The following is a 22,349-nucleotide window of genomic DNA, read 5'->3' on the forward strand; positions in this document are numbered from 1 at the left end:
TGGAGTCTTTGGGGGCCATGTTGGAAGGCTGCATGGTGTGGTGGACATGACATGATCATCCTCTTTCTATTAGATTAACATCACCATACTATTTTATTTTAATTGTAAAATTATTATTAAGTTTTATTTTTCTCTATTTTTCAACCTGTTAGTATTTTCTGCACGTTTTGGAGCTAATTTCTGTCTCATTTACTGACCTAGTTATAGTCTGAAATGAAAGGTTTTTAGGCTTTTCAGAAGAAAAGCTCAATCCATCAATCCATCACTGAGCGGCCAGGATACTAAAACACTGTGTTTCTGATCTGAATAAATGTGTAGTTAGGAGGCAGAGTGGAGAACTGCATACATTTAAAGACGACCTGAAATGAAAAACTTTTAATCATGTTAGCTCACTCATTCACTCCAGGGTCACCAGTCTGATTCAGAGTTTCCTGTCTTCATGGGTTTCCCAAGGTTTTCTGGTTTCATTCCCTCTCTCAAATACATATCATTGACCATGATAAATTGTGCATAGGCGTAATACATACTGTAGGTGTAAAATCATGTTTGAATGTGCCCTGTGATAGACTGGTCTCCTGTACATTACTGTTAATTCTCCCGATTCACCATGACTGACCACCAAAAAAGTTTACTGGGGTTGAATAAATAAATGAATGCAAGTTTAAATATTATGTGCTGCAACTTTTCCCCAAGCAACCTATGTGCTGCAACCTACAGTATGTGCTGCAACTTTTCCCCAAGTATCTAAACAGCCCCTGACATTTGGTTACATCACCGTCATTCTTATAGATAGGATTTAATAAAAATATCATCATCATCATTAAAGACATGTTGAGACTCACGTTTGATAAATAACCCATGGATAAAACCAAAGCCCATCTAACCCAAATATGCTGCTTCACTTGTAAATGTGGCATGTTGTAAGCTTATATTTTAAGGCCTGACATGTCCTGACAAGAGATTTAATACTGTTTGTCATGAAGTTCTTTCATTTTCAGTGAGACCTGAATCTTTTCTTTCTAAGAGTCGATGGTCATTTGTATAATTTGCATGTAACTGTGTGAACATCGGGGTAAATAAATCTAACTTTGTATGGCATGCGTATGTTTTAATTTAGCATCATTTTATTCATTTTCAGTTATTTGCTTCACAGTTTCTTTAAGGGACTTTAGTTGCTTTTCTGGGAGAACCTTTGTAGGGTAAAGTAGAAACCTCCAAATGAGTGTTTCTCAGTCAGACAGTAGAACATCTTAATATCCAAAAATTCCTTAAGAACATTTATAGTTTTTATTACTATTACTATTTACTATGATTAAATGTAGCAGTATGCTCCATACCAGGTACTCCAGTTTCCCCTTCCCAGGGCAAAGATGTGCATGGTAGGTTGGCTGGCCTCTGTAAATTGTCAGTAGTGTGTGAATAGGTGTGAGAGTGTGTGTGATTGTGCCCTGTAATGGACTGCCATCCTGTCCAGGGTGTCCTCCGCCTTGTATGCCGAATTCCCTGTGACAGGCTCCCGGCTCCCTGTGACCCTGTGCATGATTAGCAGTTCAGAAAATGCATGGAATGTACTGAAGCACCTTAGTCACTTGCTGGGAGTATTCAATCCTCAAATTCTCTTGTGTACTGTAGGCTTTAATTGTTTCATTTTGGCAGCACCAATAGGCCACTATCAGTTATATTCTGCTTTGGGTGCTAATTTGTCTTACTAATTCTGACCAAATATACACATCCTAAAGTTATAAAATCAGCACTAATTAGTTCACTACTTTATAATTATTATTCACAACCGTAATTAACGATTTGTTTAAGATTTATACTTGTACAGAAAAAATGTGGTTCATTAGTTATCCCTGAGTGGTGTCCATTTAAAATGGTCCTTTAAAGCAATTTGATTTTCAGCACTTCACTCTAGAGCAACACTTGGCAACCCTGAGCATTTCTCTCCTCAAAGTCCTCTGCGTAGGCTTCTTTTATGCCATTTGGATTGCACTCATATTTGTGCCACATGCCGTGTAAATCATCCTTAATATGATTCATACTTGTACGGAATAAATGGTTATGGATCTTACGGTAGTGACAACTTTGTTCGTTAATTTGTGTTCAAGTTGATGTAGAACCTTTTTAGGCAACATGAAAGAACCAGATTGCAACACAACTTACAATAGTGTGTAAAAGATGTTCCAATTTTTAAAAGATTTTCCACTTCATACTGTTTTCAACAGTTATATATGCAGCTTCATGAACTGGTCTGAGAGGTATGATTTGATTCTGTATATGTTGACATATTTGCTTTGAAACAGGAAGACAGAGAGGCAGCCCGTTGTAGTGCTTGACTGATTTGAACAGCCTATAGCATTCAAGATACAACACATGGCAGTAGTAGTTTAGCAAAGAACCACAAAAGTATAATGAGAGCCTTTGAGAAGAGTTTCTTACTGTCACCTTTCCCCACAGCTGTCAGCTTTAACGAGCATGATATTTTTGTTTTTTTGAGTTATAGCGTACATGTTTGATTGGAGGTCGTCTCATCAGATTTGGTGGCACCAATGGTGATGGTGCACCGCAGGAGACATCTGACAATTCTTGGTGGTGGGTAAAATTATATTACCGACTCTTATTGATAGAGAAGCTCTGACAGTATAAAGATGAAATCATTCTCAATTTTTTTTTAGGTATATCATTCTGCATTGAACAGCTCCAAGCGGATCAAACATTTCTTTGGAAAGTCACAAAACCACCAATTTGCACAAGCCCCACCCTTTTAAAACTGAACAAACTCCAACCACTTTTTCTCACAGAGGTTATTGTTGGAAAAGGATAACGGATGAAGCTCAGTGAAAATCACATAGCTGAATCATGTTCATGGCTAATGTGAACTGCAACTGTGGTGCAAGACACACCACTTAGGGTGGGACATACACATTGTAGAGAGTGTTTAATTGGGTGAACATAGGTCTATTACAGAATAATTTTTTTTTACACCCAAGATGCTGAATTGTATTGATTGAAGCACAAACAGCTATTAAACACCCAATCTGATTTCAGACAATCTTTAAAGGTGTTCTTTGCTTAGAGGATTTATACAGATATAAACCTATAAATGTGATGATGATGCTGATGATGATGTTGATTATGATGCTGATGATGATGATGATAATGCTGATTATGATGATGATGATGCTGCTGCTGCTGCTGCTGATGATGATGTTGATGATCATGATGATGATGATGATGATGATGATGATGATGATGACGATGAAGTCAGCAGCTAATGACTCTGTAATATTGTTTAATAATTGTTGATGTTTAAATGCTAGAGCCGGTGCAAGACTCTTTAATGTACTCTAATGAATGCATGAATAAAGTACGCGCTGTTGCGTCTTGGTCATTCTCCTGTAACAATATTAAACACACACCAGTATTAGGATGCTCACCATCCGTAGTGTGTGACTACGACACGTTATTTAATACAGTAGTGTGCGGTTTGAGAACGCGGCTTATGACTTCATCCAAAAAGGGGCGGAGTTGTGGGAGGAAATAAAGGGGAGCAGGGGCGTGGCTATGAGAGGACGTAGCGATAGAGAATGGAGGTGGTGGTGGTGTGTGTGTGTGTGTGTGTGTGTGTGTGTGTGTGTGTGTGTTTGTGTGTGTGTGTGTGTATGACATCACCCTCCTCTCGCTTTCTCCAAACCGGCGGCTTTAGGAGGAGCGGCAGTCCTACCGTACACTCGCGCGCGCGCACACACGCACACACACGCACACACACACACTCACACGCGCATACTCTCATACACACACCGAGTCGCGCGACGCTACCGGGGGATTTAAACCTATATTTACCGCCAAATTGAGCGGCTCGGATCTCGGAAAACGCATCCATACGGGATTATTATTATTATTTATACATTTATAAGTATGTATATTTATACATATATATAATTTTTTGAAGATGTGAAGGGGTTTTGCGCGTGCACAAGGAAAAGGAGAGCGGTCGTTTCGTTTAGGAGCAAAAAAAAAAGGTAAGAGCAAGTTATAAAGGCTGATTCAAAAACAAGTGCATCTGGAATTTACAGCATAGAGTGCACTTGGAATTTATTTATTTATTTATTTTTTCTTATTATTCTTTCGGAGATTAATATTAGTTAAAGTGATGATGAATAACTCGTGCATTTCCCTGTGATCTGTCAGAACTTGGTTGCTGACTGGGATGCTTTGATTTGCATTCTTTCCTTAAATGCGCATCAAAACGTGCATGTTTTACGTGCATGCTCGACGTGGTGTACAGCGTTTAAGAAGCTGTTTAATGTGCATACAGTAATAAACGTGCGTGACAGAGCCGGTGTCAGTGATGCCAGCTCTGATAAAGTGACAAAAGTATAAGCTGTAGGTCATATAGGAAACGATCACATCTATTTTAAAGTGCATATAGTGTTTATTTTATATGTGTCTAAAGATGAATCTGGGACATGAAGCAAGTAGACGCTGTGCTGTTCTGAAGGATCGGAGTATGTGTTGTCTCTTGTTGTGCGCTTTGGATGCGCCTTTTAGTTTCTCATCAGCATCGTGAAATATCAGAATTCTTAGGTTTCTATTAAACTGACAATTCTGAATTTATAGGATATAATAGATCAAGGAATTTAGACTTAAAACGACCATGAACACCATACGTTTTTATTATTATTAATATTATTTTTCTCCAGCTCCTGCATGTGAGCAAATGCTGGAGACTCGGAAAGCCTGTCAGTTTCGTCTTTAGGACTTTAGGAAATCTGACGTTAGATGGAAATCATTAGCATGCATTTAGAGACTTTTGCTCCACCCTAGTAGTGTGAGCGTGATTATATATGCACACATACACACATTACATATAGCCGGAATGTCCACAATCACACACAACGGAGCCTGCACAAGAGTGAAGAATAAAATCCCAAATTGAAGACTAAAATCACATCAATATATCTTTTTTATTTTGAGGTTTGCGTGCTGTCTGGATGCATCACGGTATCTGGTACTGAAATGATCCATAAAGGTCTGTGCGATGCGCGCGCGTCGTGGTGGGTCGCGCGTGCGTTTATTCTCACAACCCCATACGTTCCTAATTGCATCCAATGTTTTATTTGCGCCACGTAGGTCGACTATGTGTTGTAGATGTTTATTGGTCTAACATTTTGTACTATTCTCCACAATTCAACTAACTTCTGATCGCGGGTTAAGTGTGAAAGCAGAATTCCGCGCATCATTTTAACCTCAGTCTCATATTTAAGACGGGTTGCCAGATTTTGTTGCTTGCGTTTACTTCGGCACGGTTTGAAGACCCTCCACATCTCACCAAAACGGTCTAACCCTGGTCACGGGCTCCTCCGAACACACCTGGGACATCTCATCAACCAAAATCTGGCAACCCAATTTTCCTCTGTTATACTGAACCAACATACAATATCGATAGCCAATTCAATATAAACCACATCTATAACTAGGCTCTATCTATCTATCTATCTATCTATCTATCTATCTATCTATCTATCTATCTATCTAAATTAATTAATTAATTAATCAATGAATTAATTACATAACCAATTATAGCTGGAAACTGTATATCTGGCAACCCGAGCAGTTTTGGTGACTCTAGTTCCCTCAGGTCCGGGTTCATAAGTAAATTTAGGAGAAATTAGACCTAAACGAGTAAAATTCGCCTCATTCAAAAAATAAGAAAAGAAATGAGCAATTTTCCAATTTTCCTTGTTCTTCGGAGTGAACAGCACAATAAATATCATGTGGAATAACGCTGTAAGACACGCTACATTTACACAGACTATACCCGAGGATATTGTGCACTTTGTTTTTTTTTATGTATTTATTTCACACGTTGTCGATAAAAGTATGTAATATTTCAGATGGCTATTTAAATAACGCACATCCGACTGTGTTCTCATTAGCAGTGTAGTATCCTATGCGGTTTGTCGGTTTGAGACGCAGCCATATGGCCAGTACGACCGTTGGTGTGTGACATGGCTGTTCATGCGCACTGAAGAACTATTTCTGGGCACCGTGTTAAATACGGTTGAATGCGGTTTGGGACGAAGCCATAAGATTGAAAAGTAAATTTGACATTGCAACCGTTGGGGTAAACGGCTTCCTTATATGGTAAATAGTGGCAGAACGGCGCATGAGCAGTACTGTTTGCTCTCTGTCCCATCTGGAGCATCAGGTTAAATATCGGGTTTATGCACCGCTGTGAGAAATAACATAATTTTACTTGTTTTTCATATATATATATATATATATTTTTTTTTTTATAATGTTCGTATATCCGATGACCTTTATATCTCCTAGATTAACGCATATTACATTTCCATTGACAATTATTAATTTAGTAAATTATTGCTATGCTTAAACCTTAACCTCAATATCCAAAATAAAATATTCTGTCTTTTTTATTATTAGTATTAGTATTATTATTATTAGTAGTATTATTATTAGTAGTAGCATTATAAATACAAGCCGAATGTCCCCACACAGTCATATTCCTATCAATGCTGGGACATTTAGTCCCCTCCAAAGCTATAAACACACACGCACACACACACACATACTCATACACACACGCACACATACATACACACATACTCATACACTCACTCACACACACACATACACACTCACATGCACTCACACACACACAATGATGTAACCTCACAAATGAACTGCAGGCTGACGTGACTCGACTCGTCTTCTTTTTGTGTCATGTTCATTTCACAAACCTTTTTTCTTATTTCATCACAGGCCAGGGACTTGTATTTTCAATGAAGACCTTTGCATGTTATCATTATTGTATTTTCTTTATTTTTGCCCTCTGGCTGATGGAAAACAGAAATGGAGGCTATCAGCGCTTTGCATTAGGAATGATCCAACCAGCATCTCTTGAGGCTGATCTATTATCTTAATAAAAATTATAATTACAAAGCAGAATGCTATGATTGTCTTGAAGTCATAAAAACAGTTTATACTGCTTAATCAATAACCACAGTGACATGTCAGCAGTCCCTCTGATTCATGGGCTCTGCATGCACAGTATTCAGCTTTACACACATGTATTCAAATGACATTAAATATATTCAGATACCGTATAGATCTTGAATTTGTTGGTTGGTTAAGCTACATAATTTTGACATCAAATATCATAAATATTATTTTAATTAAAAAAGGTTTTATTAAGGGTTGGATTTCTTGTTTCCAGATTATGTTCATCTAATATTATGGAATTTCCCAGGATAAGAGTCATCCTGTTGTGTATTTAACAGTGAAATATGATGATCTTTGTATCCTGTAGAGCAGCAGTTCACACACACACATACACACACACAGATTACACAGTGTCGCAGGACCTGTCTAGGTTAAACCATCACTGTTAAACCATTATCAGAGGATCAGAACTTTATCTTCTTATTTTTCCAAATTGAATGAAATTTTGATCCAAAAGAATTTAGAATTAAGGCAAAGACATTTTCTAAAAGCAGGCGTGCCAGAGGCGCATGGATGTGCGCTGAAGCATAATTTATTAAGGCTTTTCCACCAAGCGCCCTCATTACTGGACAAATCTGCAAATTACTCAAAAAATCCTTAATTAACAATCAGATAACAGGCAGCCACAAACAAAATACAGAAGCATGACAAAATAGAAGTGGCAAATTAATGCAAGATTGCAATCCAGGCTGAATAAGAGACTGACAGAAACACAAGACTATAATTATAGCTACTTGGTGTAAGAAAAATATTTTTTCTCCAGCCGATTAAAATCCAAATAGAGGTAACATAGTAGTCCTAACCCAGTAGAGAGGATCATGAGAACCACTCACTGTTGTCTGACATAATGATGCTTGATCCTCACCAGCATGTTGTGTTGGTCAATTAACCCTGAATCCATTTTAATTCTCTTACTCCCTCCTGATTGGACAGCTTTTTACTCTACATTCTACTCTACATTGAGAACGCCACAGGGATTTTTTCCATTATAATTTATATTATCAGCATCAAACTGCATAAAAAGTAGAATCTTAGTAATCTGTGAATTCTTAGTAATTGTTACATCCCAGGGGCACATTTGGCTCACGATACCAGGGTCAGGGGTTTGACCCCTGGCTTTTGTGTGTGTGTGTTTTCTGGTTTTCTTTGGGTATTCTGGTTTCCTCCAGTAGTCACTGTATGCCGATTGTCATGACTAAATTGTCTGTAGTGTGTGAATGGTTGTGTTGTTGTAACCTGCAATGGGTGTTACTGTACCTGCTTCGTGCCCTGAGTCTCCAAGGATAGACCAGAGGTTCCGCATGACCCTGTGTAGGATAAACAGTTCAGAAAGCAGTACGTCTTCCTTTAGGTTTATTGAAACTCATGCACAAGTTTGCGTAAAACCATGTTAACTAACAAGCCATGTTAATTCAACTAGAGTCAATATCAGAAAAAATATCCTAGATTTTCTATGTGGTCACAGATGTTTAGACCCCACTGCATATAATATCTAGTTGTATAGGGTAAGTATTAATAACTGCTGCGACACATGCTAATTTTTCTTACAGTTGTTCTATAATGTTTGAGTAATTATTATTGTAACCATAAAAATAACTGTAAGAAATGTCCATGTAATAATGAGGTAAGAAATAACTACATGTCCTCTATGTTTGCTGTAAGTCTATAGAGCAAAACATCTTCGGGGATTTAGGAAAAGACAGTAATTATGTGTATTGCAAAGAAAGTAGCTCAAATGTCATTCGTAGGACATTAAAGACATTGTAAATCTCATAAGTTTTGGCCTGTGATTACTTTGAGAAGGAGGAAATGCATATAATACAAGGAAATACATAAATTTAAGGAATTAGTTCACGACTCTGAAGCCATTTCATGGACCCCTGAAAGGTTTTGTACTGAGATTTGAACTTACAAATGCCTGACCACTTGCAAAGCCCTTTACTGCTCGCAATGGTTTTAATGTGTACATTCATTGCTACTCATTTTCATTAAGTTAATTGTCACTACTCATTAAAGCACATTTCATGTTCAGCCTCTTCATTTTCATTAATAGTTTAATTGCACAGTGATTTTCAAGTAGGTTTAACAAGCTGAATAAAATGTACTGCTCATTTTCATGTGATGTATAAAGGTAAATAAATCCCTGGTATAGCACATGTTTCCAAATCCTGAAAATCCTCTAGTTAACACTAGAATGCTGTATGCTGGATTAATTATTCTGTAACAATGATATAAACTGAATCCGGATGAAACCAAGCAAGATCATGTTCAGTTAGAGATTGTGCTGACTTTTTATTGATGTTGACAAGACAAAAAAGTTTTTAAAGTGTTGCTTTAAAGAAAAAACATTTAATCAAGTAAAAATGATAGTATCCTATAATAAATAATAAATTATATATTTTCTAATAAATATACTCATTATATGAGCATATACATTTTACCACTTTTAAAGAATTGTGCAGCACCCTGGAGGTTTTAGTTGTCTAACTAATATAGCTATCATTCGTCCACCCTTGAGTGGTCATAGAAGAAGAAAAAATAACAACATGAAATAATGTTGAGAGGTCATAATATCCCATGCAGTAAGAATCTCCTGCTCTGGTTCCCTCCCTCTCTTTTTCTCTGCTCCATGTTCTCACTCATGTGTGCTTGTAACTCTTTGTAAAGGTCATAAGGAACAGAACACCAGGAGGGAGAAAGACGAGGCATAATCTCATGCTGCTTGGCGCTTCATTTAGGTCTCTTGGCGAGACAGCTAAATGAGAGAAAAGCTGTGGGTGGGGTTTTACCCTACAGCCCCTGAGGTCACCACTTCAAAGGTCACGTCTCGTCTCGACAGCCTGGCTGGAGTTCGGCGAGGTTTTTGGGCGACACAGGAGGATGAAATTTGTTCACTCCTTTTATTGAGCTGTCGTCCAGTGAGCTTTTACTCACTCACCTAATGAGCATGAATGATTCATCGCTCATCTTCACTTTCCTCATGTATTATGCAACATAAGGAGAGAAGGATATGACTTTTTGGGGGTGTGAGAGTCCAGAAGAAGGCTGAGTTGAAGCAAATTGATGGGTCAGAAAAGCCTTGAGAGTTTTCAGTGGTACTTTAATACCAAACCTGAATATGTACAGGATGAAATCATATAATCTGACATGGATGGAGAACACTATATTTCTACATTTATAAGTACTACGTTATTCTACAGTTTATTATAGTATAAGGATAAGATTTTTCTTGAAAAAATACCAATAGTATAAATCACTGTAATCGTACGATGTCAACCTGTCGTGAAACAGCTGCATAACCCATCTCTTAATACACATAACTTTCCCAGTGTGAATATTGACCTCGGTTGTGGCAAACCCAAGTGCTTTTCTTTAATGTACAGTCATTGTACTAGTAGGTCATTTTATATAACCTTGCTAGGTAGCAATTTGGCTAGATCTTCTAATTCATTCGGTTGTATGAAAAGGTTTGGGTAAGTTTATTGGAACAGCATGAACTTGGTAATAAAAAAAGGTAAGCGATGGTGACAGGAGTGATGGGAAGGGGGGTTGGCCCACATCAGCCCTTATTGATTTGAGGGTTTGGAATTGTCTCACGCTGCAACAGAGATCTCCCAACTGCCTCCTTTTCTGTCCCTAATCTTTCTTTCTGACATGCGTGGTTAAGGATCAAAGCAGGCAGGCTGAATAAAAGCCCTGTTTTTGCTTGCATGTTGTCAGTGTGTGTTCTTCCCCTTATCACTGAGCTCCAAGGATCTCTTTTCATAGACTATGCTATCCATTTACACTAAATATTAATTAGAGTCACTGGTGGGTTTGAAAAATCCCTTTAAAGGTGTTGAAGAAAACGATTAATACAGGAAAGTGAACTTTAGAAGAAAAAAAATGTAGAAAGTGGTATGAAAGCTATCCTTCACTGTTTCTGTTTGTAAATGTTTCTGATGAATTGTTTAATGGAATTTATCTTCAGGGAGATTTTGTGTATACTGATGTGAGTACAATGAGATGTTTTCTGTGCATGTCCCAAGTTAAGAATTGGGGTCAGACGGCAGGGCCTGTTATCAATAAAGAGCAAATGAGGTTTAAGGGTTAATTGAGGAACCATCAGTGGCTTTGTAGTAAATGTATTTTCATCTAATATTTGTCTTTCATACAGGATGTAATGTAAAATTATTAGAAAACTTAGTAATTTAGTGTTGAATGAATTTTCCTATACCATAAAGTGTTTTATTCCTTTTATATTATAGTATTTTGCCAATGGTAACAATTATTCAATTTTAATTATGTATCTATACTTTTTTGTCTGTGTAGTCACATGCTGGCTAATAAGAGAAAAATGCAGATCGTTCCTGAAAAACTCCAAAGGTGACACTGGAGACTCCTTTCATCTATGAATGTTAAATAAATGTCTTTTCTGAGAAGAGATTATAAACTTTATTCTTTCTTGAATATAAACCAATTTTTAAGTATGTAATGTGGAGAATCTGCTGTAAAGTCTCTGTTATTTTATAAACAGCAGGTTTTTTTAATTGTAAAAATGTACTTGAAAATCCAGTACGCATTGTGTGTACAGGAAATGACTTGAAATCCCTACACATATTAAATTCTAATGACTTACAATACTGTATGAATAAAGTGCCATAAAAACAAAATAAAGTAAGTAGTTAAACCATACTGTAAATTCTGGCATTGTACTGAGCAAAACATTTCTTTCATGATCTTCTTCTTAATTGTTGGTTTCTCTAGTGTCATTAAGCTCCTGTTTCTCTATTAGTCTTCAATTCTAATCCATTGACACACACTTGTGCTGATAACAAAAACAAAACCTCATTTTCTTAAGATGAGCAATTTGCGTTGACTTGCACACTCGGGAATTGTGCTTTCTGTACTGCCTTTGATTATAAGGTTTTAGAAATTATTGATTTTTTTTTCATGGCACTGATTAAACCTGCTTTTGCCCTCGATGCTGTGCTTCAGTACAGTGTGTTTCTGAACAAGAAGCAGGAAACAAACTTTATGTGCCGTTTCCTGTAAGTTCTGTCAAGGTGCTGTTTTTTTCAGCAGTGCATCGATGAGGCTTATTAGCTCCGAATTGCTTTACGCGTGAAGGAAACTTAAAACAGCTGCCTTCATGTCTGCAAGGAAATGTGTGCGAGAGTGTGTGTATGCGCTGAATGACGATAGAGTAGTTTTGCCCGAATCCGAGGAGTTTGGAAGTGTTTTCTCATCTCATTTTCATACCTAATTCTCTGTCATTCTGAAGTGCAGAAGTTACCGTAAGTTTAAAATGACCTGGGATCACAGCTGTCACAGTGTGCTGGAGTTACTGCATGCTGTGCTAAAAAAATCTGAAATATTTAATACCATTAAAAAAAAAAAAAAAAATAGAAAGAACCAAGAAACCTGTGTAAGTTTCTACAACCTTGTTAAACATTTTAGGGAAAGATTAAGTGATGTTTTCAAGGGGCAGGTGTCACAAAATATCTAATTGTAAGGGTGTCAAAAAATTGTTAAACTTAAATCTCACTGTGTTATATTATTCTTTTCACACATACTGTATGTATTCTATTTTATTGGTTACATCTGATTAGTCAGTTTCATTTTATATAACAGCACAACCTGAAAAAAGTAGGCCTGTTCTTTAAAAGAATAAAACGAATTACAAACTTCTAATCATATAAACTTCCAGGTAAGTGGAAAACATAAATAATATTATCTGAGAATAATCAACTTCACATTGGTAACAGTAGCTCATCTTCATTTCCCTTAATTATACATTACAACAAAATTGAGGAGAAATCCATTTGCTCAGATTACTGTAATCCTTGCCTTTTGCTATCACTTCTGTGTCTCTCCCTAACCTCCAGTGTGTTTAAAATTCAGCTGCTTGGCTTTTTTCCAACACCCAGCACTGTATCACGCCTTTGCTTCACAATTTGCCATAAAACAACACTTTCAAGGACTCACAGGGGTTAAATTGCAGACAGAGCACAGGGGAGTGCAGCTGAGCTCCAGTACTATAATTCAGTGAAAATGTAAATCACAGCATGGTGTAATGGCAGTTATAATAATGATGATGATGTAATACAGGTTCACACCGCTTTATAGAGTAATGCTTTCATTTGGAAATATTGTGAAATATATTCAGTCACTCAAGGCCATTGTTAACATTCATTCATTCATTCATCTTCTACCGCTTATCCGAACCACCTCGGGTCACGGGGAGCCTGTGCCTATCTCAGGCATCATTGGGCATCAAGGCAGGATACACCCTGGACGGAGTGCCAACCCATCGCAGGGCACACACACTCTCATTCACTCACGCGATCACACACTACGGACAATTTTCCAGAGATGCCAATCAACCTACCATGCATGTCTTTGGACCGGGGGAGGAAACCGGAGTACCCGGAGGAAACCCCCGAGGCACGGGGAGAACATGCAAACTCCACACACACAAGGTGGAGGCGGGAATCGAACCCCGACCCTGGAGGTGTGAGGCGAACGTGCTAACCACTAAGAATATTTCTTCTTCTTCTTCTTCTTCTTCTTCTTCTTCTTCTTCTTCTTCTTCTTCTTCCTCTTATTAATGGTGCTTGCAAAGCAACATTATTACTATTGTGCCGGACAAAACTTCGGCGCATATCTTGTCCCGCGGCTTTTGTCCTAGACCCATGAATGACGTGTCAAATCGACCGGCTCATTGAGGAGAGGTGTGCTATGACTTTTATAAGCAATCCGAGTACCGGTACTTCCGGTACCGGGTCTCAAATTGGCCTTTTTTCCCATAGACTCCCCTTATAAACTTTGGAGGTTTATAACTCGGCAAGCTTTTGAACTATCTAGACCAAACTCGGCCAGCTCCTTTAGGGTGATACTCTTGGTGTACCGACTGGCCTTCCGGTTGTGCCGCAGCCCCGCCCCCAAAATATGCAAAATCAAAAAACTTTTTACAACATGGACATGTGACATATCAAAACACTCACAACAATGAGGGGAACTTCCTCACATGTATTTGATGACGTCACGTGATGTAAAAAAATGAGCACAACATGGACATGTGACATATCAAAACACTCAGCACGATGAGGGGAACTTGCCACGTGCAAGCACCATTCACATTTTCTTCAGGAAATGTACGTTCTAATTATTATTAGTGTCGTTGTTATTATTGTTGTTGTTTTTGTTATTATAATAACAATAATAATAATTAGCAGTAGTATTAGTAGTAGTAGTATTTATATTTTTATAATAAATAAATTGTTTGTTTTTTTCTCTTAATTTGAATTATATTCGTACTAGTTCATCTGCTCATTTCTCACTTATAGTCATTAATTCTAGGGACCGTAGCCAAATTAATTGGATCTTTCAGTGTACTTTGTATACTTAACTGCATTAGACTTTTTAGCTGTACTTGGAACAACTTCTAGAAACACGTCTACAAAAATCCTAACATGAAAAAGATTCCCCCAAAGAGACAACCAAACCTTTTAGTAGCTCTTTACAGACAGTCTATACAGTCATTATTACAAAAACTTATCATATGATGTCTCTTATGTTCTTCATTTGAACTTCACTTGAATCAGATATTGTTTTCTTATGAATGAAAACATTTTGAAAAGACTCACTTCTTGTCTTTATTATGTTCGGACAAATGTTCTGTCTTCTTGATTATATATATATATATATATATATATATATATATATATATATATATATATATATATATATATATATATATATATAGACTGTATAAGATGTTTCACCTATGGTAGAGCTATCTAGCTAGAGCAGTTTGTGATACACATATCACATACCCATATTTTCTTTTTCATATGTTCTGCATTAAAACTCATCTTAATGACATTCCTTTTCATATCAGGTAGTTCTTGTGATGTTATTATATTTTTATGGTTGAGTTTTTTTCTAACTCCTATAATCATTAAATCTCACCTCAAAGAAAATCCATGTTCACCTCAAGCCAAAGTCTCTTCTCATGTTTGTCTACAATGTCTGTAGTTTACGCACTTGACTGTAAATGGTGCATTATGGGAAACACCTCGTTTCCCCTCAACACCTTCCCGTATCAGGCTATTTACCAGCTCTCCTTTACTCTGTTACTTATATTGTTATTGTGTTCACTTGGTTGATTGAGTCACATCTCGCCAGGCTGCTGCGTTTAAAGATAATGCATTGCAGCAACTGCTTCATCAAGCAAAGAGGAAGTGACAAAGCTGCAGGCTGTTTATTACTAAGTGCTTGCAAGCTGCTTTCGAGAAAAAGTAGCATGTGCTTAATTCATGCTGAGATTCCTGTTAACCAACAAGGCATCTTTAAGACACATAGGGAGATGATGGATTCATGCTGGAGGATAGCTGCTCTGGTTTGCTCTTGGTATATTTTAAACTATACTTTATTTCTAGGTATTCATTTTGAGAAGCCCAGATGTTTTTGCTACTTGCAAAAAAAGTTCCCTCTTTTTAATGTAGTAAAAGTAAAAAATATAGTAAAAGTAAAATGAGAGTTGGTTTGTTTATATACATAATAATATATTGATTGTATGTAAATAGACAGAAAGTATCATTATTACACTAGCTAAAAGCAAAAGAGCAGTTTGATCATTTAGCTAAAACAATATAACCGTTTGTTATCTCGTTAGCTAATAAAAGTTGTCGGCTGTTTTTACCTCAGAAACACATTTGATGTTTTGAGTTGATGTTGTATATCAATCATAGCTGAATTTCTTGACTGTAACAGAAAGAAGATTCACAGTCTCACATGAAATCATGACTGTTTATAGCTGTTATAACATAAGTGCTGACAGGAACTAGCTTGCTCTTGGATATTTCATAACTATTAATGGGTAAAAAAGAAAACCACAAAATGTCATCCATTAATAAACACAATATTCTCATTGTTAGGAAATTGCTGTGTAAAAGAGGAATACAAATCTAATCCTTTCTGCTCCAGAGGCTTTGATTCTTTCTATAACAGGTTCAAGCCTCACTTTGTTTCTTTCTGGATTTACTGGATGAATAGAATGGATGTAGACTGACACTGAGTACAGATGAAGACTCCTTGATCGAAAATAATTGCCCTGTCCTAGGAATGATGTGATTCTGTGAAAACTGAAAAAGCAGTTTAGTGTCAGCCAGGAAACAGAGCTTATCGATCGTTACTCAAAGTGAGATATTTGCTTTCCACACAGTTTAACTCGAACAAGCCCATTAATGGGGGAAGCTAATTGTTCTATAATTACACAGGGAAGCTCTTTTAAAATGAAATGTGAGTACGTAAATTATTACATTAGAGTATTAGAGAAGCTCCTGCACATGGCTGTGACCTGCATGCTTGGTCAAATTTACCTGCCTCAAAGAATTTCTAGGAATTATATAACACACAATTAGTGCTGTGGTAATGACATTTTTCATGGTATTTCATTATATTAAATTGATTCAATAGTATGGTAATGCTCATGTCATGAGCTAGAGCTGTGAAGGTCAGTACTATATAAAAACTAATCATTTCAGGGAAGGTAAAAAAATCATTAGTTACAGCTTGATGTGATGTAACTGCAGTCAGTCCCTTTCTGATTTTGTTTTTATTTGTGATTTTTGTAACCAAAAATGCTTGATTTTGCAGCAGCATTTATCAAAATTTGTGATGCAGCTTGAGGAGATTTTATACTTAACTTATTTTTGTCTTGGAACTTCTCTGACACAAAGCAAGCCCCTGGGAATTAGTTGTTAACCTTGAAATTATATCTGGCCAAATAGAATAATTAAGCAACACCAATCCGAATACCAAATTCCCTACTAAATGTTAAAGCATTTATTATAATATGAACATTTAGCATTGTCAAATACATTTGGGATTTCAACGAAGGTGTAGACTTAAGTCTTAATTGTTTTTATATACTAGTTTATTCAATTCTTATGCATTTGTAACCATGACTTCTCAAGTGCACAGAGTTAATTTGATCGGTTTACTGCGTCTAACTCATTCAGATTCATGTCTGCCGCTCTCTCTCCATCATCGTTTCATCCTCACTCATGGAGAGCCATTATCAACATCAGAGAGGCTGCTGAATATACATGAGCACTTGTTGAATATGCAGGAACGCCAGGGAATATGCAAACAGGCTCGCAGCATGCCATGCAGGGTTGTCTGTGGCAAAAAAAAAGGCGCCAAACTGCTGACCAACACGTGTAGAAATTGCTTGCCCGTTTATGGAAAACCTTTGCTGCTTGGGTTTGAGAATTTATAATTACAGACCTGAGCAGAAAGCCACAGTTGGTTGTTGTCTATAAATATACATAAATGGACTGTCATTGCATCACTGGTTGTGTTTAGCATCTGCCTCTTAATAATGATATGTGTGTGTATCACATTATGGCCATAATAAATTAAAAAAAATTCTCAGTGTCTTCTCAGTAGTGTCTTAGACAGCATAATGGATGAGATGTTGTGATACATTTTTATTTGCAGCACTCTCAATCCCTGCGCCATGCTCTCCGTGCCTCTTTCCTTTGTGACAAATTTGGACCAATTTATGGTTGTGTATAAAAGCTACGAGGCAATCCATTCCGAGCTCTCACTCTCTGATGTGCTTCCCTCTGATCAAATGCTCAGTCATTCATCAAACCCACTTCACCGGCTCTTAACTCCCTTCAGGATCTCTTCTACTACGAGGATCTCAATACATTTTCTCAGGCTCTCTGTGCATAAAGCCCAGACCTGGGACAAAACCTGTGTTCTTAGACCAACATATTTTGATCAAACAGGCTTATTCTTATTACAGTGGATCCTTCCACATGTTTTTTCCACTTCCGCAATTCTACCACTGTGATAGTGGAGCTTTCTTAAAAGTGGTATTAGAGAATGTATGGTGGTTTATGCATTTTTACACCATACATATACTTGTTTAGTGTGCGGTTACATCCGTCCGGGACAATACACCTCTAAGACTCGTTTGGACGACAATGCTTAAATTTGCGATTTCTTTATTGTGGTAGTTGGCATGCTGATTTTTTTTTGTAACTGCTTTCTAAAAGCCACAACGTGGCCCTTAACGTCCATTCATCCATCCATCCATCCATTTCTTTACTGCTGATATTTCACATGGTTTTGAAGATCCTGTAGCATATCCAAGGGAACTTGGGGACACCCGGGAACAAATGGCACAATCACACGCACACACACCCATTCACACATTACAGACAATTTAGAAATGCCAGTCAGCCTACAAAGCATGGTTTTGGACTGTGGAATGAAACTAAAACACCCTGAAGCATGACGAAGAAAATCCAAACTTCGAAGGTGGGAATTGAACCTCAAACCCAGGAGGGGCAAGTTTAACGTGTCAACCTCTATGAGTATGAACACAAGCATTCCACCGTATACCAACAGGCTTTTAGATTAATATCTTAAATGATTGCTTGTTATCATTATTTATTTTAATCCAGTACTTTGTCAGGTCGAGGACATGTCAGTGACTGCTGGTCTATACACTATGTGAGCTTTGTAGTTAATTGAACTTTGGCTTATTTCGCTGGTCACTGCATCTGTGCTCCTCGGCACTGATCGATAATTCCATCTGTGCTCAAACAAGTGTGGGACAAAGTGCTCTTGTGATTGCAACCGGATGATTCCTGTATCGATCTGCACCAGGATGTTTTAGTACAGTTGATCAAAAGAGATGGCTGGGCTTTCCATTTGCCCCGTGCATCCAAAGAACACATACAATTATCTCTGTGGGCTAATCAAGTCTCAGATATTACAGTGACCAAACTGGCTTCCTGCTGCTTGCCTTTCACCAGCATATGTCTATGCTGCTACCTTTTCATCTGTAATTGATATTAATGAAGAGGGTATTGTAGAGGAACTGACATTTTTTGATCTTATTCTCTTTCTCTCTGTCTGTCCTTTGGAGATGGTATTATATTAATTTTTAAATTTTAATATAACATGCTGTGGGTTCAGTACAAGGCTCTCACTCAATAAAAACAATAAATTCAATTGGATGCACTGAGAGAAAAGTGTTGTTATAAAATTAGGAAGTACCACTAAAGAGAGATAAAGCATGGCCTTTAAGTTGACTTAGTGATATTCTGTGCAGTTTTTTTAGTTTAATGCACTCCCAACTCTTACTACTTTAAATTTGTTGCAGCTACAGATGTCCATCACACACACACACACACACACACACACACACACACACACACACACTCCACATTACCATGAGGCATGTCCCGTCTGACATCACTGACTTATTTTGACAGTTTCATCTGTGCACTTAGTGCCCTCGCTCCCTTCACTTCCTCTTTTTGATCTTCACCCAGACAAGCGGAAGCCTTTACAACACCTACAGACACTATCCATCATCCCCTCCTTAAGACATGCTTCATATTCGTCTCCTCTGCGGTCAGTCTGTTTTTTTCCGCTGTGGTTTTAAAGGGTGATTGCTCTTTTCTCTCTACCTTGTTCCAAACACAGTAATGGCTTGATGTATTCATAATTCAAGCATCATTGATTTGTGGTTGAAGCCGTGCATTAGTGCTAAGGTGAAAAGAAATGTATCTTCATTAGCTTAAAATGCGCACAAACATACACCATTGAGAACTCTGAGTGAAGAAGAGCAAGAGTGGATTTTCTAAAATGGTAAAAAATGTTAAAATTTTCTATGCTGTCAGTTTTGCCAGGCAGTATCTGAGCACAAACTGACTTGATTAGACTTATGTCTGTTTTGGCTTAGTGTGTAGCTGAGTAGCAATGTGAGGTTTTAGACATCTATAGGCATAGATAACAAGGTTTTAGACATCTATAGGCAGACTGACATTTTCAAGGACTGTATCTGTTTGTTGATCTGGTATGATATTTACAGAACGAGAGGTCTAGGTAAGATTAGAACGTAAATAAAATATCAGATTCAGGGTCTCATCAAACTAAACCTAGAGTACAAATCCCTACTAAGAGCCTTCGGGATGTAAACATATGTGCATTGTGTCACTCACATTGTGTGAGGCCTGGGCATTGTTTTCTCATCAATAAGTTGCACATTGCCTTGCTGTCTCGTAATAATTATGTTGCTGGTTAATCAGATGTCTAAATCTATTATGGAGCTGCTGGTGGTGAAGTTAGGACACAAAGTGTGTAAACTCAGTTCTCACTCTAAAATTTGGTGGCAAAATACACAGCAATCATTAGAACACAGGCAGAATACATCACACAAATATAATTCATAACCAGAAAACAAGAAAAGAGTTTTAAAAACAGGAGCTACTAAAACAGAAAGACAAGCCTTTTAAGGGATAACACAAAACAGGTGAACCCAACGTGATAGAAAAGCAGTGAAGGGACTGGAAGACAAAATGACATGAAAACAGCACTCAGAAACTCCTAGACACATTGATACAAAAACTTCTGATCATTTTCCATTTAAGATTTTATGCCATTTGCTTCCAAAGTAAAACTGAACAATGAAATGGGAGCATTACTGCAATCCTCCAGTGTGCTGAATAGAATGCTTATAAGGACTTGAGATTCAAGACAGATAAAATCATATTTCATTTATAAGCATTCTAGTGCAATTTGGGACACTGAAGTTCTGTCTCGGCAGCATGGTGACAGTTCTGTTGTGTTTATTCCCGAAGTAAACTTGCCTTGAAGTAATTACACCATGGGTCAGCATCTAATTAATAAGCTAGAACAATGCAATCAGTCATCACAAACAGTTGTGAGACGCCACGAGGCTGGCAGTGGCTGAGTCTATTACTATTATTAGTGCACTGTCGCATGCTAAGCAGGACGACTTTTTCCTCCTGTCTGGCCATTTAAATTTGCATTATTCATGCGGCAGAATTTTTTTGTTATCCACAGTGAAGCAGAATGTAACCCAAAAATCTACTTAATACTGCTGAACAGTTGGAGGGTTCAACACCTGGCTGTGTAGGGAATTTGACCTGACAACCTTCTGGTCGCTGAGCTAGCGCTCCAGTAAGCTAATTACAACACACAGGTGGTTTCAGGTGTTAGAGATCATCAAGTATTATGAATGTGTGCAAAGATCTTACAGTGATGGGAATTCTGAAGCTTCTCAGTAAGTGAAATAATTTGGATCAGTTAAACAATAAGAATCTACGCTCTGACTTCCTAAGCGACTGCTTAATTATTTATTCTTTCAACAAGACAAAGTCATTGTCTTTCTTTGCCTAAATAGGACTAAAATTGTTAGTGAAACCATATGCCTATGTTTAATGAACACACTCAAATTACATTGTATTGTATATTATAAAATGAATTTTAAAGAAATTCATTCATCCTTTAGAGAGACACATTCATCCTATCATGTGACTCCTGATGCCACAGCCGGCCATATTTGGGACACTAAAGAACAAATCTGAGTTTGAGGGATATCATAATCTCTTTTGCCGGTTGTCACACTAGAGAGACTGGCAGCTGAAGGCACCAATGAGCTCTTGTGTATGAAAGAAGGCAAATAGCACATACTCTGAGTAGATTACACCAAATGAATGAATGATGAATCTGTGATACACCTTGAAAAGATGTAGTTTGTCTGGCTTCATGCCTCTTGGAGAAACCATGTGAAGCTTCACACTCCCTAGTTTGTAGATGTATGACATGTGAGAGCTTTTTTGGGGACAAAATCAGCAAGGGACTACAAATGTACATTGAGAAATAGAGTAAGTGTCGCTTTCATGCTACTGTGCCTGTGCTTCATTTATACTTATCATGATAAATGATTTCCCCTAATATAATTTACATACAGTACATCTTCAACAAGGATTTTTTTCTGTGTGTGTGTGTGTGTGTGTGTGTGTGTGTGTGTGTGTGTGTGTGTGTGTGTGTGTGCATGGTGCAAATCATCCCTTTTCCCCAGTCATAGGTAAGTAGGCCAGACAGAGTAAGTAGGCCCAGTTTCCAAAAATGTCTCAGGCAGAACCCTATCCTTTTATTTATGTTTGCCATTTTTATTGCTTAGACAAAACAATTATTTATGCAGTTGACCTCCAAAATCCAGGATTCAGCATCCAGGCAGCATATTGACACTAGCTATTGATAAAAAGTAAACACATTTGAAAATGTGTAATTTTTCCAAAGCACAGATAAATGATTGCTTTGTGAACTCCACATTTCCAAGTTGGCGGAACTTTCTGATTTAGGTTTCTATTCCATAGTTAATCGCTATGTGTAGGCTAAACCTATGCTGATTTAATAACCTCTATTCTTGACCAATAGATTTTGGACCGTGAAGCATTTGTGAGGTCAGGCACTGATTCAGGTGAGGAGACCTAGGTTCATTT

General features: G+C 37.5%; 1 protein-coding gene across 1 annotated transcript in view; it reads left to right on the forward strand.

Moving 5' to 3' along the window:
- Positions 1 to 3,758: 3,758 nt before the first annotated feature.
- ptprsa (protein tyrosine phosphatase receptor type Sa) overlaps positions 3,759 to 22,349 on the forward strand; it is a 218,031-nt gene continuing 199,440 nt past the window's right edge. Inside the window, exon 1 of the mRNA XM_060882282.1 lies at positions 3,759 to 4,022. The gene's annotated coding sequence lies outside the window, so the exon portion shown is untranslated. The remainder of the gene's footprint in view (positions 4,023 to 22,349) is intronic.

Source organism: Tachysurus vachellii, chromosome 1 (assembly GCF_030014155.1).
Source record: "Tachysurus vachellii isolate PV-2020 chromosome 1, HZAU_Pvac_v1, whole genome shotgun sequence".
In the NCBI taxonomy this organism is placed as follows: domain Eukaryota; kingdom Metazoa; phylum Chordata; class Actinopteri; order Siluriformes; family Bagridae; genus Tachysurus; species Tachysurus vachellii.